The sequence below is a fragment of the Pseudophryne corroboree genome, chromosome 1 (assembly GCF_028390025.1).
Source record: "Pseudophryne corroboree isolate aPseCor3 chromosome 1, aPseCor3.hap2, whole genome shotgun sequence".
In the NCBI taxonomy this organism is placed as follows: Eukaryota; Metazoa; Chordata; class Amphibia; order Anura; family Myobatrachidae; genus Pseudophryne; species Pseudophryne corroboree.
Window position 1 is genome coordinate 137,849,222 of NC_086444.1, and position 16,899 is coordinate 137,866,120.

General features: G+C 44.3%; 1 protein-coding gene and 1 pseudogene across 1 annotated transcript in view; both read right to left on the bottom strand.

The window, feature by feature from the left end:
• ADAMTS6 (ADAM metallopeptidase with thrombospondin type 1 motif 6) overlaps positions 1-16,899 on the bottom strand; it is a 452,024-nt gene that overhangs the window by 243,282 nt on the left and 191,843 nt on the right. The window lies entirely within an intron of this gene.
• Positions 15,459-15,577, bottom strand: LOC134947495 (5S ribosomal RNA; annotated as a pseudogene).

The window sequence follows — 16,899 nt, forward strand, 5'->3', positions numbered from 1 at the left end:
ATGCTGGTCATGGAAACAATGGAATTAGGAAAAAGAGACGTATTCTCTAAGAGAGATAAATTAAATAGGACTTGTAGTAGACAGTTTGCCAGAAGTCTTCACGCCGTGTGGCACTTTCATAGATAAGAAGTGTTTAAAATAGTTAAAAAAAAAAAATATTACACTTGTCAATATTACCCTGACTTTCCATAGCCACTTTCTTAAAAAGGAAGCGAACATAGCTATGGTCAACTACGATTTCTATCTGCGAGATCACGCATAGGCCCAAATGTATTAAGCCTTAACAAAAGATAAAGTGGAGACGGATAAAGAGTGATAAATGACCGGCCAATCAACTTCCTAACTGCCATGTCACATGCTTTGCTTGAAAAATGACAGGAGCTGGTTGGCTGGTCATTTGTCACTCCTTATGCGTCTCAACGTTCTCTTGTTAATACATTTGGGCCATGGTGCCCCACAGCCACAGTATAACTGAAATGCAGCAGCCATTTGGTGGGTGGAGGGTAGGGTGGCCAATCCCGGGATCGGCATGGCGGGATCCTAGGATTTTGACCTAAAATTGGCTGGGATTGAATCCCAGGATTGGCGCTTCCAATCCCGAGGATTTTTGGATTAGCCAACACCTTTTTTTTTCAAATGCCAGGCAGTGTTGAGCATCTCAGCAGACTCAGACGCTACCCGATTTACTCTGCCCAGCCCCCCCCCCCCCCCCGCCCCCGGCTGTGCACACTGCGCAGTGTGACCTGATGTCGGAGGTCACGCTTTCTGGCCAGACGTCAGCCACACGTGCCGCCTCACCGCAGCAAGTGTGTGTGTGTGTGTGTGTGTGTGTGGGGGGGGGGGGGGGGGGGGGGAGACATTGTAGAATTTAATTTTAAAACAAACCAATCCCAGGAATCCTGGGATTGATCTTTTTCAATCCCGATTCCCATTACCCGGGATTGGCCTCGCTAGTGGAGGGGGGTGGCTATGGGGACAGATTTATAAAATGGGGGTGCATGTGGCCCAGGTTTGTAGGCGTGCTGAGGCCAGGTCTTCCAACACATACTTGAAGTTCCTCATTCTGAGTAAGCTTAAACTTAAAATAGGCGTCGGAATGGGCGATAACTGCGACCATCGCAACCAATGCTGATCCAATGCTGCAACTTTGTACGCAGCACTCGGGTCTACACAGAAGACACAGCAGCGATGCAAACAGCCTCCACTTCTAAATCAGGCCCACAGATCAGAAAAATAAAAAATGATAAAGTATTCCACATCACTGTCCTAAATATGTTACTCCATGTGAATACGGTAACCAGCAGGGTTTACCTAGGAGACCAGTCAGCCAATCACAAAAGCTTTGGACTCACACTGCCCTCCTATGCTCTTTACAGAGGATACAGTAGAACTGTCAGCACACTCAACTAAGTAGTTGCATATAACATTGCTTTTTTCTGGAATATTATTTATCCAATACATATATGTTCATATTAAAAAAAATACTATTTGTTTTGTACTATCAAAGAAAGCTCAGTATACTCAATTAGTAAATTAACATTATTTTGCAATAAGAGGATAATGATAGGCATAAAAGCAAACTGCAATTTAAGAAGGCCTGGGTGTATGTACAGTATCTGAGTTTTAGTCCTGAAAAAGACTATGGAGGGCTTTCGATTATTGCGAATTTTTCGACCAGTCGAAAAAACTGCACTAACTCGACCATGTGTATTCAATTGCGGGTGTATTTGCCCATTTTTGAATCCCTTTTGCCCATGTAGTTTCACTTTTTTTCTTTTCTTTCGAATCAGCATGGGCGAAAAACGGACCCAAAAATGGGCGAAAAAGCCCGCAACTTCACTCGCCACCGATCCACGTGGTTTTCGCCCGTGCCAGATATTTCGACCACTCGGCACAGGCATTGAATATGGCAAATCGCCCTAAAAACGACAGATAATTGCTGTTTTTTCGACTGGTCGAAAAATCCGGCAATAACTGAATACCCCCCTATATGAGTATGGGCCTAATTTATGTTTGTACGCACTTGCCTACGCAGCTGCAAATTTTTAGGCTACGGAATTGATAATAATCGCAAGTGAAGTTGCCACCCAGAAAAGAAAGATAGATGTCCACCCATTCACAACTGCGTACACATACACGCAGGCGTACACATGCCTATACGTAATAACGAGGAACACTAACTGCTAGGGCAACCCTATGGCTACGTAGACTGGACACGGCAGTAGTGACATAGGTACTGTTTTTATACATACATGATCGGAGCTGACAGCACATACACGCCCCGGAAACGGCCATGACACGTCTGATTTTGCTGCCACTCCCCATTGCCGCCTGCCAATCACTGCTATAAGAATCACAGTACGAGAGCAAACACGATTGCGGCGCATGTGCAATCTGCCGATAATCACTCCATTGTGTGAACATCGGAATTGCGTTCAAAATATGAATTAGGCCCATTGTCCAATAGTCAACATACGAGTATCGGCAAAGGGGTAGATGCAATAGAACAGATCTGAAAATCATGAAAGAGGTTATTACCAGGATTCACATTCCATTATATTGTATAGGGGATGGCAATACAAGAGCTTTGTTGGGTGTGTGACGTTTGTAGAATAAAGGATTAAAATGTAAAAAAATAAACAATATTTAAAATAAAAATATAAATCCATGCAGAAATTAGCTATTTATTTTTATGACAGTGACAGACCCTACTGTCAGGATATTTATACCATACCACAAATCATTATACATTGCCTACTTACTATGTCTCTATACACTTTGAAGAGAGACTTCATTTCAACAAAACATGAGTGTTAATAAACCCTTGAACAAACAGACATGCAATAAAATACAATAACAAATCCTTTAAAGGAGGTTCCTATTGTAGAACTTGTCATTCTACTTTATGTTATATCCCAAATAATTACCGAATTAGACATCAAATAAGTTAAACAAATAAAATAAATGGCAGTTATCCAAAAAAATACCCGTATAAACAGAGCCGTACCTAGCCATTTTGATGCCCTAGGCAAAATTTTGGCTGGTGCCCCCTAGCACCGCTGCTAGTTCTGCATCTGACCCATCAACACTCAGGCAGTGGGGCCCACCAGGGGGGTTACCCTGTGCTCCTGTGGGCCAGTTCAACCCTGCATAATTCCACACAGTAATGCCCATAATACACATAATTCCACATAGTTATGCACCTTACATATATGCCCCACATTAGTAATGCCCATAATACATATAATGCACCTTACACATATGTCCCACATTAGTAATGCCCATAATACATATAATGCACCTTACACATATGTCCCACATTAGTAATGCCCATAATACATATAATGCACCTTACACATATGTCCCACATTAGTAATGCCCATAATACATATAATGCACCTTACACATATGTCCCACATTAGTAATGCTAGTAGCTTTCTTTATAAAAACTTACTTTTGCTTGCTGGCAAGCTTGTAGTGCGTGCACCCATGCAGCTGCCTGGATCCGTGACTGTGTTTTGTGATATGGGGGTGGCAGGATGGGTGGGCGAGTGCGTGCTTGCACCCGTTAAAGGGGCACCCGTACAAGGGATGTGACCCCACAGGGTATGCCGTCCTTTGCAAGCCTCATTCTTTATCTTCGCTTGCTGGTTGGACACAGATAGCAGCAAAGTCCAGATACTGCCATACTTGCTGGTTATACAAAAAGACCAGTATCAAACATGTAGCAATTGTCCATTCTCTTCACTATTCAGTGTGTTTGCTGGTGTCTGTTACTCCTGGCAACTGCATGCCTTTTATTTTATACTGCGGGAGCGATATGCTCTACTCTCCAATCTGACGCATCTGCACTGACGTTTCTTATAGAAATAGCGCAACGCAACTTACTGACCATGTTACAGTGCTGGGGGCAGGGGAATTTTATGGCATGGACTGACTGAGAAATAAAGTTTTGGGAGAACACTGACCATGTTATATCCCTGCAGACACCTGGGGTTTGCACAGGGATAAGGGAAACACACAGGATGGCAGGGTCCCCCTCCCCCATGTGCACAAGCAGTATAGGTGATGTCAGATTTATGTGGAGCAGACTTCCAAAATACACATGTGGTATCATAAGGAGCCATCCAGTAATAACCTTATATAGTCAGTGAAAATGTCACAGGTCCAGGAATTGCAGTTACCGGGCTTCTGCTGTCTGAGGTCTCACAAGTCATGGGCATTCAAGCATGTCAGAGGAAGTTTAAGGGACTGTCTGCATTCTATTTGAAATGAAAACAGCAGCGTATAGAAGTATACTGATTGAATACATTTGGAAAGAAACAGATAGTTTGCATACTGTGTCCCTCCCAGCATGACATACCGCAGGGACATGCTTGGATGCCCCTAGAAATGCTTGGATGCCCTAGGCAAATGCTTAGCCTACCTATAGCTAAGGCCGGCTCTGCGTATAAAGTGTTTGTCATTTTCTTGCAATAATACAATACATAACTGTAGTTTGGCATTCACAAAGTGTATGAAGCAAAACAGGACTGATATGCAATAAAATGTCCCAAGCATATTCAATTGCTGTGATCGGTGGCACAGATGTGCCCTCATACATCTAGCCTCAATATGCTATGCATTGTGAGATGCCTGGCGTGAGTGATACGACAGTTCCCGGGCAGATCTGCTAACGTCGGAAGTCTATTTTTGCAAAATAAGCAACTTATTTGCATCACTGTGTTACTGCGGCTGTATCTGCATCCGAAATGCCACGTTACACGTAGCATTTTTTATGCAGACACCGCCGCAGTCACACACAGAATATAGGCATGCAGCATATCATTTAATCAGCATAGTCTGCTTGTACATTGTATTGGCACAGCAAGACAACCGGCATTAGTAAACGCTTTCATAACTAGGCCCGACTAGAATGACTGTTTAACGTAACTGCAGGAAGGATGTAGGAGAACACATCTGTATGTCTATGGTCCACATACAGAAGCTTCTGTAAATCACATGTATCATGTATATAGAACTACTCAATCCATCTAGTATCTAGACAAATCCTCTGCAAAAGCCACAGTATGGCAGGCAGTATTTTGTACTTTCCCGCTCGTACAAAAAAGACCCCACTGTATACATGTAACAGTGCTGGATAAACAACTGGGCAGACAGGACGGAGGCCCAGAGCAGGGGCGGATTGGCATGCCAGGACGCCGGACCAGATTCCGTTTGGCTGTTCCGGTCGTCCCCTCAGTGGCTGCCCGTCATACTCCATGCCGGCGCGTTTGGAGCTGAGCGTTTAAGATAAATTAAAAATGGTCGCCGGCGAGGCTGCTACGCAATGTGCAGCCGCAGCAGCCCCCTCCACATAAGCCAATGCAGGGCCTGGTCATCAATCTCCGCCTCCGGATCCGCCTCCAGCCCCAGCAGCCGAAACAGGAGCCGGCAGTAAGTGCCTGCGATCACACAGCAGCTGCCGCGGCTCCTCTTACAGGAGGACGGGCAGTCAGAGCGGGAGCACCGCCTCACTCAGGTCCCTACAGTGGGAGCAGGAACCGTGCCTCAAGCACAGTGAGGAGATACAAGAAAAGTGGGCTTGGCAGCAACTACTGTGGTGACATTGGAACAAGCACTGCACGTTTGTCGGGTAACAGTCACAGCTGCGGTGAGGTAATGGTCGGGGGTCGGAGTCTGGGATCCCGGGTGAGTGAGTGAGCAGGTGCCGGGCTCTGACAGGTCCCTCGGTAGCCACTGGCTCAGTAATCCCTGTAATGCAGGTGATAATAATGCTCCAGCCATAATCCTGGAGATCTCAATATTAAAATACCATTCTCACAAAGCCAAAAACCCAGGTCGACCTGGGTCAGCCGTTAGTGTAAACACCTCTCAAAAAAATAATCCAGGTCGATTTAACCAGCAATCCTATTCGGGTCTCGACCACTGGTTGAACACGGGTAAAGCACATTATCAGGGGCAGTTTAAATGGGTAACCTAGGTCTTCTGACCCGGGACGTGTTTACAGCAATGAGAGAGCCCTATACCTCCCAAATTCAGCGTCCTGCGGAAGGTTGGGGGACAGGGCACACGCTGTCTCCGCTGCTATGTATACAGCAGCGGTGCCAGTGGGGAAAGTGAATGGATGCCGCACTTATGACGCGGGCTGGTGGCAGCACCGCAGCAGTTACTGTAGTAGTGACACAATGATATACTGTAGTAGTGTGCCTAATTATTACTGCATATATAGTAGTGCGCCTGTTTACAACGTAGTTGTATATACTTGTGCTTATTTACTGTATGTATGTATGTGTGTGTTTGTGTGTATGCGTGTGCTGCGCTGCTCACAACCCCTGGCCGCCATGTGTGTGTATATCACTCCTTGTATGTGATTTTGTGCTGCCTGCTGCAATGTGTGTAGTGTGCTCTATGAAATGTGTACTGCCCTCTGCCGCCATGTGTACTGGACTGTATGTAGTGTGTGCCGGTTGACGTCACGTGTGTAGTGTGCTGTATGTAGTGTGCCCCCTGCTGCCGCCATGTGTGTAGTGTGCTGTATGTAGTGTATGCCCTCTTCTGCCGCCATGTGTGTAGTGTGCTGTATGCAGTGTGTGCCTCCTGCTGCCGCCATGTGTGTAGTGTACTGTATGTAGTGTGTGCGCTGCTGCCATGTGTGTAGTGTGCTATATGTAGTGTGTTCCCCCTTCTGCTGCCATGTATGTAGTGTGCTGTATGTAGTGTGTCCCTGCTGACCTCATGTGTGTAGTGTGCTGTATGTAGTGTGTGCCTCCTACTGCCGCCATGTGTGTAGTGTGCTATATGTAGTGTGTGCCCCCTGCTGCCGCCATGTGTGTAGTGTGCTGTATGTAGTGTGTGTCCCTGCTGACCTCATGTGTGTAGTGTGCTGTATGTAGTGTGTGCCTCCTACTGCCGCCATGTGTGTAGTGTGCTGTATGTAGTGTGTGTCCCTGCTGACCTCATGTGTGTAGTGTGCTGTACGTAATGTGTTCCCCCTGCTGCCACCATGTGTGTAGTGTGTGCCCCTGCTGACGTCATGTGTGTACTGGACTGTATGTAGTGTGCCCCCTGCTGACCTAATGTATGTAGCGTGTCCCCTGCTGCCGCCAGGTATGTAGTGTGCTGTATGTAGTGTGTGCCCCTGCTGACGTATGTGTGTAGTGTGCTGTATGTAATGTGTGCCCCCTGCTGCCACCATGTGTGTAGTATGTGCCCCTGCTGATGTCATGTGTGTAGTGTGCTGTATGTTGTGTCTGTCACCGCCATGTGTGTAGTGTGCTGTGTGTGTAGTGTGTGCCTCCTGCTGCCATGTGTGTAGTGTGCTGTATGTAGTGTGTGCCCCCTACCGCTGCCCTGTGAGTAGTATTCTGTATGCAGTGTGTGCCTCCTGCTGCCACCATGTGTGTAGTGTGCTCTATGTGTTGTTGTTTTTTCCTGTGTGGGCCATTGTGTATAATTTTTTACTTTTTGAGGCCAATGAGTATTCGTTTTATTTTCCTGTGGGGAACAACATGTTTTGTTTTTCCTTGTGCAATGTGTTTAGTCTGTGCATGCACAAGAGTTGCACCGTGTCTATGTCCCATGTGGTGTTCGTGTTGCAGTACAGAGTCAGACGCACGCACCGAGAAGTGTATTAGACGTTTGCACGTTCTTGGGCCGTTACAGGGGGTTGGCTAATCAGATGCAGATATAGCATAGTAATGGGCATGTTGCTAAAAGTGGCTGCATATAGAAACGGGATCGGTATGAAATACCTCCAATCAAAATCCTGACGTTCAAAATCCCGGCACCAATTGACAGATGGTCAAAATCCCGACAAGGTCAAAATCCCGACATGGACAAAATACCGACATTTAAAATACTGACAAGGTCAAAATACCGACAGGTCAAAATACCGACATGCTGTTTTTGTTGTTGTTTTTTTGTGTATGTCGACATAAGTCAACATAGTGTACCGCGTCCCCTCGCATGGCTCGCTGCGCTCGCCATGCTTCGGGCACACTATTATATTCCCCCTACAGGTCCACTGGGATGGTAAAGTATGAACAAGTCGGTTTCAATGAAAAAAATCATGAAAAACGCATGTCGGTATTTTGACCTGTCGGCATTTTACATGTAGGAATTTTGACCTTGTCGGTATTTTAAATGTCGGTATTTTGTCCATGTCGGGATTTTGACCATCGGTCAATTGGTGTCGGGATTTTGAACGTCGGGATTTTGATTGGAGGTAAACTGACTGCATCCCATAGAAACACTGCATTGCTGACATTGGAGGTCATACTCAGACAGGTGTTCTGTGCCTAGTATAGGGCTTGTGCAGGTTATATTTGTGCGACCGACGGTGGCATCTAAAGATGCACAAATCATGATTGCAAGTTTGCAACACCTGTATACACTGACAGAGGCGTCTCAGTTCTTGCACAGTCAGATGCACGGATGTACACCAGGGGAGGGCTTTATAGTAGCATTACCACAAAGTTGAAGACACAATTGCAGTAAAAAAAAGCAAGGATGCTGCAACTGCGTACAACTCAGAATCAGGCTTTATGAGGAGTGATCCCGCCCTCTTGATAGACCCCACCCCCATTAGGGCTGCTTCCATAAATTTCCCGGGCTGGTTTTTGATCCCAATCCGCCCCTGGCCCAGAGGCACTGACACGTTTGGGGGGTAGGGGCACAGTGGCAAATGTATACTAGAGTTTCTCTATGGCTTAATGTGAACTATGGACACTACAGTGTGTTTAGCACATTTGCAGCACTGGGAGTATTTACACATTAGATTTGTAATAACATAGCAACATATCATATTGACAGTTCTACTGGTAGGGGCACCAACAAGTTAGTTGCCCTGGGTTCCCCACAAACATTACAGAAATAGTAATTAAAGGATTTCTGTAGCATTTACCTCCATTTATATGGTAGGTATGGAGGCAGCATGTCACAGCGCCTCCTGCAGTTTAATTATTGCTTCAAGATGATAAAAGTGCTGATGCAGAATTGCATGTAAATCTGTTTTTCCAGATTTGTAGCATTGTGCATGCTTCATAGCCAAGCGCATGCGTCTACAGGTGAATCCAAATTTTATGCATCTCCACTTGCGGATGAATGGTCAACAGATTTCAGGCTGGAAGTGATGGTGTTTTTTTTTTGATCAATTGTTTTAATAGGTGCGGTGCAATCACATCGATGAGTACAACTCAAAATAAGGGTACATAACTGCATTTAGGCCCTCATTCCGATTTGTTCGCTCGCTAGCTGCTTTTAGCAGCATTGCACACGCTAGGCCGCCGCCCTCTGGGAGTGTATCTTAGCTTAGCAGAATAACGAACGAAAAATTAGCAAAACTGCTACAAAATAATTCTTAGCAGTTTCTGAGTAGCTCCGGACCTACTCACATATTGCGATCAGCTCAGTCCGTTTAGTTCCTGGTTTGACGTCACAAACACGCCCTGCGTTCGGCCAGCCACTCCCCCGTTTCTCCAGACACTCCCGCGTTTTTCCCTGACACACCTGCGTTCTTTTGCAAACGCCGGGAAAACGCTGAGTTGCCGCCCAGAAACGCCCCTTTCCTGTCAATCATTTACCGAACAGCAGTGCTACTGAAAAGCGCCGCAGGATCCACAGCAAAACTGCTAAGTTTTGTGTTAAATAACTAAGCGCATGCGCCCTGCGTGCCTTGCGCATGCGCAATTTGCAACAAATCGCAGCATAGCGAAAATCGGCAACGAGCGAACAACTCGGAATGACCCCCTTAGTTCCATGGGTGCCAACTAGTGTATAACTTTTACTTAGTCTGAAAATGTTTATATTAGAGATTGTCAAGAAATCCGAACCCACCTGAATTTTGTGGATCCGAACCAAAACAAAACCCGGTTTGGATCACCTAAGGAGACCCAATGGAAACCGAATCAGGTTCAGATTTTCCCATGGTTCGGAATTTGTTTTCTAAATCTGAATTTTAGGTTTTGGATTGGGTGGTTTTGCAAAACCAAAACATGACGATGAAATTAGAACCAAAACACGAGATACCGCGCACATCTCTAGTTTATATTATATGTGATGTGAAGCGGGTTAATACGATTGCATTTTCTGTTGGTGTCCCTTTACTCATTAATAAAAACTGTGCACAGCAAATGGAAGAAAAGGTCATCATGACCTAGAGTATAGTAGGCCCACAAAGGCTATTCCTAGACGGAATAAATGGGAATCGGAGATCAGTTTCTTTGTTTGTCCCCCGGTGAAGGCACTGAGCAAACAGTCCTTTATAATAACAGTAAAACATATAGTAAAATCAGGATTTATATGTGTCAAAGCAGTATTAGTAGTTTATCACTCTCCAGGCTTAGTACATTGGCCCCTGGGCCTGATGTGGTTGGAGGCGCTATCGCTGCTGCTTACTTGGAAGCAGCAGCAATGTACTAGTATGGTATTGCAGCAGCAAGCATCTGATATACTGTAAGTAGACGCCTCCTGCTTGCATTAATGATCCGTGCTACATTCTAGGATGCAGCAACGGATCACCTGTAACACCATTGGCCGGCTTCTTGACCCATTTCGGTCACTGTAGTTCTTACCATGAGGCCAGGAAATCTACATCTGAAGAACAGAGATCTTGGCCTCGGCTCGTCCCATCAGTACTATTCGCTATGTGCTGGACATCCAACCACTTCTGAATCAGGCCCATTTTAAACACATGCCAAGTCCTTAAAGTAATATGTACACAATTTCCAGTCAAATACTGGCCGATAATACAGGTGTTTTGCAATGATATAGCAAATTCATCCACAACAATGTATGTCCCAGGTCACAGTCCATCGTACATACGAAAGGCTTCACATCCTCACGTTGGGCGGGATGTACTAATGTACATTGCCGCCCTGCGCCACGATGCTGATCGCATATGTACTAACATATGCGATCAGCATTGCGGAGGATAAAGCTGCAAGCTGACTGCAGCGAAACGCGTCAGGTGTACCAGGGACCCCCGCCAGGAATTGATCTGAAGGAGGACCGAACCATTCCCCAAACTTTGTCCAGACGGCTCTTTTAAACTCTCAGACTACACACAGCAATAATCGCATAAAGGACTGTACCAACCGTAACGCATGAGGAGCTCTCCACTAAAGATTCCGGAGCACACTACCCTCTAACGGTAATTAGTACATCCAATGGATACTGCCTAACTCTGAGACTGTTGTCTATGCTGGACTACAACACTACAGGGGAAAACATCTTGGAACGGTCACCGCATAAACTCCACAATTCCACACTCTCTACCTGGCGAATTGGGTAACCCTTTAGAATTGTTTTTCGAAACATAGAAAATATACCATTTGTTTCTGATATTTAATTTTATGTATTTAGTTTTTAATATATACCTACTGTACCAATTTTAGGAATAAAACTGTGTTTTAATTCATTATATCACTATTGTTGAATTCATCAAATTTAGCGCAGCCTCACCACCCTTTTTCTCTGTACTGTATACGGGAGTGACTTCCCCTCTCCTGAGACTGCAGCTCGGTGAAGTATCTCCTACCTAAAGCGCCCGAGTACCCCTGGGTAACCAATTTTTCTCCAGTCAAATACTGGCCGATAATACAGGTGTTTTGCAATGATATAGCAAATTCATCCACAACAATGTATGTCCCAGGTCACAGTCCATCGTACATACGAAAGGCTTCACATCCTCACGTTGGGCGGCATGTACTAATGTACATCGCCGCCCATCGCCGCCCTGCGCCACGATGCTGATCGCATATGTACTAACATATGCGATCAGCATTGCGGAGGACAGCTCTTCCGATAAGAGCTGTCCACCGCGATGCCCAGCGGCAGCCTGACTTCCGGGATTCGGCCCCAGGAGTCAGTCTGCGCATGCGCGGGGTGACGGGGGCGGCCGCAGGGCATGCTGGGAGGGATCCGATCGGATCCCTCACACAGCGCCGCGGAGAGAAGCCCATAGGCTTCTATGGACTATCGCCAGCTAAAGCTGGCGTACCCCGCCGCGGCGCTGTCCTGCTGGCCGGGGGTTAGTACATCAGGAAAATGCGGTAAACAGGGAGTTTACCGCATTTTCCGCTTAGTACATCCCGCCCAGTGAATTTCCCCATGAGCCACATCAAGTTCGGACATGGGTATTAACAGAAGGCGGCTGTGACCGTTTGCAAAGAAGTGACCTTCTATTGGGAAAGTTGGCATACAAAGTGGGAGAAACAAAATGAAGCTTTTGTAACTAGGGAAAAGGTAAGCCATTGTGATGAAATGGTTATAATATCTCTTTTCTGTCTATTATTTTGTTCATTGGCTGACAAAAGGGTGTGTAAATGGGCGGCATTTATTATAAATAAGAGACAAGCGGTTCAGGGTCACCAAACTAGCTCAGATTTATCTTACTGGCTATCCAAAACATGTGACAACCTGATAGCCAGTAAGATGCAGTTTTTGAGATCCAAATATAACAGATATCCAAACATAACAGATTAAATCCGAACCGCTCATCTCTATTATTAATATTAGCTTGACATATTGAAAAGACAGTAATATTGTGATTTTGGTCGTATGTTATTGTTAAGGGCCCTAGACACTGTGCGACCCTCAGCCGAGCTGCCCCGACCGCCGATACGGCAGACGGGCGACCCGGCGGCGGGGAGCAGGTGACGGGGGGAAAACTTCACTCCCCTCGTCGACCGGCTCCATAGCAGTGCATGCAAATATGGACGAGATCGACCATATTGGCCTGCATGCACAAGCGACGGGGCACCAACGATGAACGAGCGCAGGGCCGAGCATCGTTCATCGTTGGTGCCTCCACACTGAAAGATATGAACAGTATCTCGTTCATTAATGAACGAGATTGTTCATATCTTTCAGTAATATCGCCCAGTGTGTAGGGCCCATAAGGGATGTCAGATGGCTGTTCTGTCCATTGGGTGCAGTGTAAGATCCAGGTGTTGGGTGCCTGCTATGTTTTGTGCAACTAGAGAGAGTGGAGGAGGCAGGACAGAGAGTCTTGTAAAAATCACTTACAATGCCCAGTGGCAAATTTTTCCCATGAGGCACGTGTTTGGGGGCGGCACTTGGATGCTTGTGTTGGTACTGTCTTCCCAAAAAGTACCAGTAACTGCAAAATATTTCCACTGTACTGTACCATATGCCATCTTGAATGGAGTGTAAACGGGTAGGACATGCACCTACTGCCCCTGTAAGCTGTCCTACTTAGTAAAAATGTATACATAATTTAAAAAAAAAAAAATCATAATGGCATTTTTATTATTATTCTATTAAACTGGCTATTATCAAATGAGGGTTTATAACCAATCAATCAAAATAATAAAATTAGGCAGGCGGGAGGCAGCCATTCCTGTTGTGCCTAGGGGCGCCCTCAAACCTATACCCCCCCCAACCCCTGCCAATGCCATCAAAACAGGTTAGTTCGTTTAAAAAAACTAGGACCTAAATAGAAATGTGGCGCTAGTGGTCTTTGGAGAAGAATGAATACATGCACCGTGGTTCTATTAAAAACAATAATACATTTATTACAATAAAAATAAATTAGTGATATATAACGATAAATAAGTCATAAGTATCCACATGGAAAGATAAAAAATTGTCAGTCTCTGTTAGGACCCGTCAAACTCCTCATTCAGGATGGTAGGGCTGTGGATAACCCCAATCTTTCGGAACACACACCTGATTTGTGCAATAAGCAGTTATCTGCAAAGTTCAAAATCCGGTATATTACCCAGCAGGTCCGAGATGATTACTCCAGTCTGAGGTATGCAGTCCGTACAATCCAATAGCAGATGGAATTTGATTGGTACAGATAACCTGCTGAGACTTGGGATCAAGATGTTCCTCTCTGAACTTTTAAAGCTAGTTTTCGGAGCATCATACACACTAAAAAATATCGAGTGCCATTCAGGATAGCCGAATGGCTACACTTTGACAATATTTTGGCAAAAATGTATAAACACAGGTAATTATTGCGATATCTGATCCGTTGCACATTAATATAGATGGCTGACACGAAATAAAAAAGCATGCCCCGTTTCTGCATGGTTTACAGAAAATTATTTTGATAGATAGGCCCCAAAATGTTCTAGGACATTGGCAGATAACATTTGACTGTCCAGGCACACCCATGTGGTCCTACGCCATAGAACTGAATTCCTTTAGATGCCTTCTATCACTATTTGGCACAAATTGTGCAATCTGGCAATTACTGTACTATCATAGGCCTTGGTAGTTAAAATCCATTGCCCAGAGGTGATCTGAACAGCAGAGAAATATATGTAATAGATATATGTAATAGATATACCACTCTTGGGTGTGTAGTCATGCTCTTATATACGCATGCCTTGGTGCGAGCTGTGGCACAAAAGGCCAAAGGCCAACTTGAGAAAGTCTACAACCTTCTACATCCAGTGTCACTTTACATTAAGGTACTGTCATACAAAATCCACCATAGTGCAGATGGTGCTTCTATCCATGGTTCTAATGCTTACCTGGACACTGCCAAAGAAATGTATATGTCAGCTTTTAAAGTCAGAGTCTAGGCACGATAATAGTGTTCATATAGCAAATCTGGAGGTCACACTGTGCATCAACCCCAAGCAAACAAGAGGGTCCACAATGTTAGGAAGATCTAACGTTACAACTTGTCATATCGACCAGAGGTCATACAGACTATCTTGGAAGGGTCTCTAGAACATCCTGACATCTTCATACATACAAGAAGTTCAATTTGGTGCCGCACAGGACTGTTTTGGTAATCTTCATAATGGGCTCTTATGAAGTTTGTCCCTTGTAAACCAACAGTGCATGTACATAAAAGATGCCTGAGATAGGTATCCAAGGAATTTGTTTTGTTGGTGGTGCACCCATAGTCAGTGATACTTATAGAGGTTTCAAAAGGAAAAAGAAAGACTCTGTGTTGGGGCACTCTTTAAAATAAAACTTAACTTTTAATTAGTATACGTTAAAATTTATGGTACACAAACAGACACATATATAATACACTGAGGAAGGTTGTGGGTTAGAACCTTCCTCCAATGATATCGCAAATCTGTAACCAAGGTTTGGAAAACAAATGGCAGATTCTAAAATATCAAAAACTAGGAGTAACACATTCTCCAAGTATTTTAGGTGTCAGTGGCACCAGAGGTGAAAATATAAAAAATTGAGATTCCAAATAACCGAAAATTCAAATATGTAACACAGTGGCATATATTGTAGAAATTATGACTGAGAATTAGTCAAATTTAAAATGTCAACTGTGATGATATCTCCTGGTAAAGATAAATTGGCCATTTAAAGAGCTAAGGACATCAGAATTAAATAAATTATATACAGATCTCTGTCAGGTAGTTTGTAATAAAGATAGATAAACGGATGAAAAGGGTAGGGTTCAAATGTTGCTCCACCACTTCTGCTGTTCACACAGAATCAGGAGTGTTATATTACTGCACCCAATATTCCCTAGCGGTCTCCCATCTAGGTACTAATAGAGCTGCTCACTGCTTAGCTTCCAAGATCAGGCGAGATTGGGCGTGGCCAGTGAGATATGACAGTAATATCCCAAGAGTTGTGAATGAGAGAGTGTTTGGTTATTGGCGCCCACCAGAAAAGAGGCACTTCTGCTGTCCAATATTTATGCACAGATTCTCTGTTACTTTATGCATTGCAGATAGATAATTGGCTGGAATTAGGATGAGAGAGTGCCGGAAAGAAGTGGATACATAAGAGTGTATATGTTCAGGACCCGTCTTCTGCTGTCCACTGTCATATACTGATATAGCGGACAGTGGATGAGAGAGGCGGGTTGCCTTTGTCCATAGAGAGTAGTTGGGATGGAAGGTTATGAAAACAGTGAATAGAAATGACACAATAATCACAATATAATATTACTGCCAAAACATGATGCTATTGATAGATGTTCAAATACAGTATATCCACTTAGGCAGAGTGATTATTAGTAGAGAAATTCGCTGTACATGATATATGGTATAACTGAGGAGCATAAGTGAGCTAATATAGGTATTATATGGGTGACAACTGTTGAATAAATATCTCACAGTATATCGTGATTCCTAAAAGAAATGGATGTTATACTGATAATACACGGATAAATGCATAATTGCTTCAAAAAGGGGTAAAAAAATCGAAGCAACAGGGATGACAAGGAAAATATTAGATTTTTAGCTCTATGAATGGACCACGATAAATTGCAAATTCAAAATAGTAAATAATTTAACAGCCAAAAGTGGGCATGTATACGATACCAGGAGGTGCGTGGGCTGAACCGTGCACTGTTCAGCGCCACTTTACACAGACGGCCGTTTCACCCGGAGGTGGCTTGTTCACTGTGCACACAGTGAACAAGCTAACTCCAGGTGAAACGGTGGCGCTGAACAGTGCACGGTTCAGCCCACGCACCTCCTGGTATCGTATACATGCCCACTTTGGGCTGTTAAATGATTTACTATTTTCAATTTTCAATTTATCGTGGTCCATTCATAGAGCTAAAAATCGAATATTTTCCTTGTCCTCCTTGTTGCTCCGGTTTTTTTACCCCTTTTTGAAGCAATTATGCATTTATCCGTGTATTATCAGTATAACATCCATTTCTTTTAGGAATCACGATATACTGTGAGATATTTATTCAACAGTTGTCACCAATATAATACCTATATTAGCTCACTTATGCTCCTCAGTTATACCATATATCATGTACAGCGAATTTCTCTACTAATAATCACTCTGCCTAAGTGGATATACTGTATTTGAACATCTATCAATAGCATCATGTTTTGGCAGTAATATTATATTGTGATTATTGTGTCATTTCTATTCACTGTTTTCATAACCTTCCATCCCAACTACTCTCTATGGGCAAAG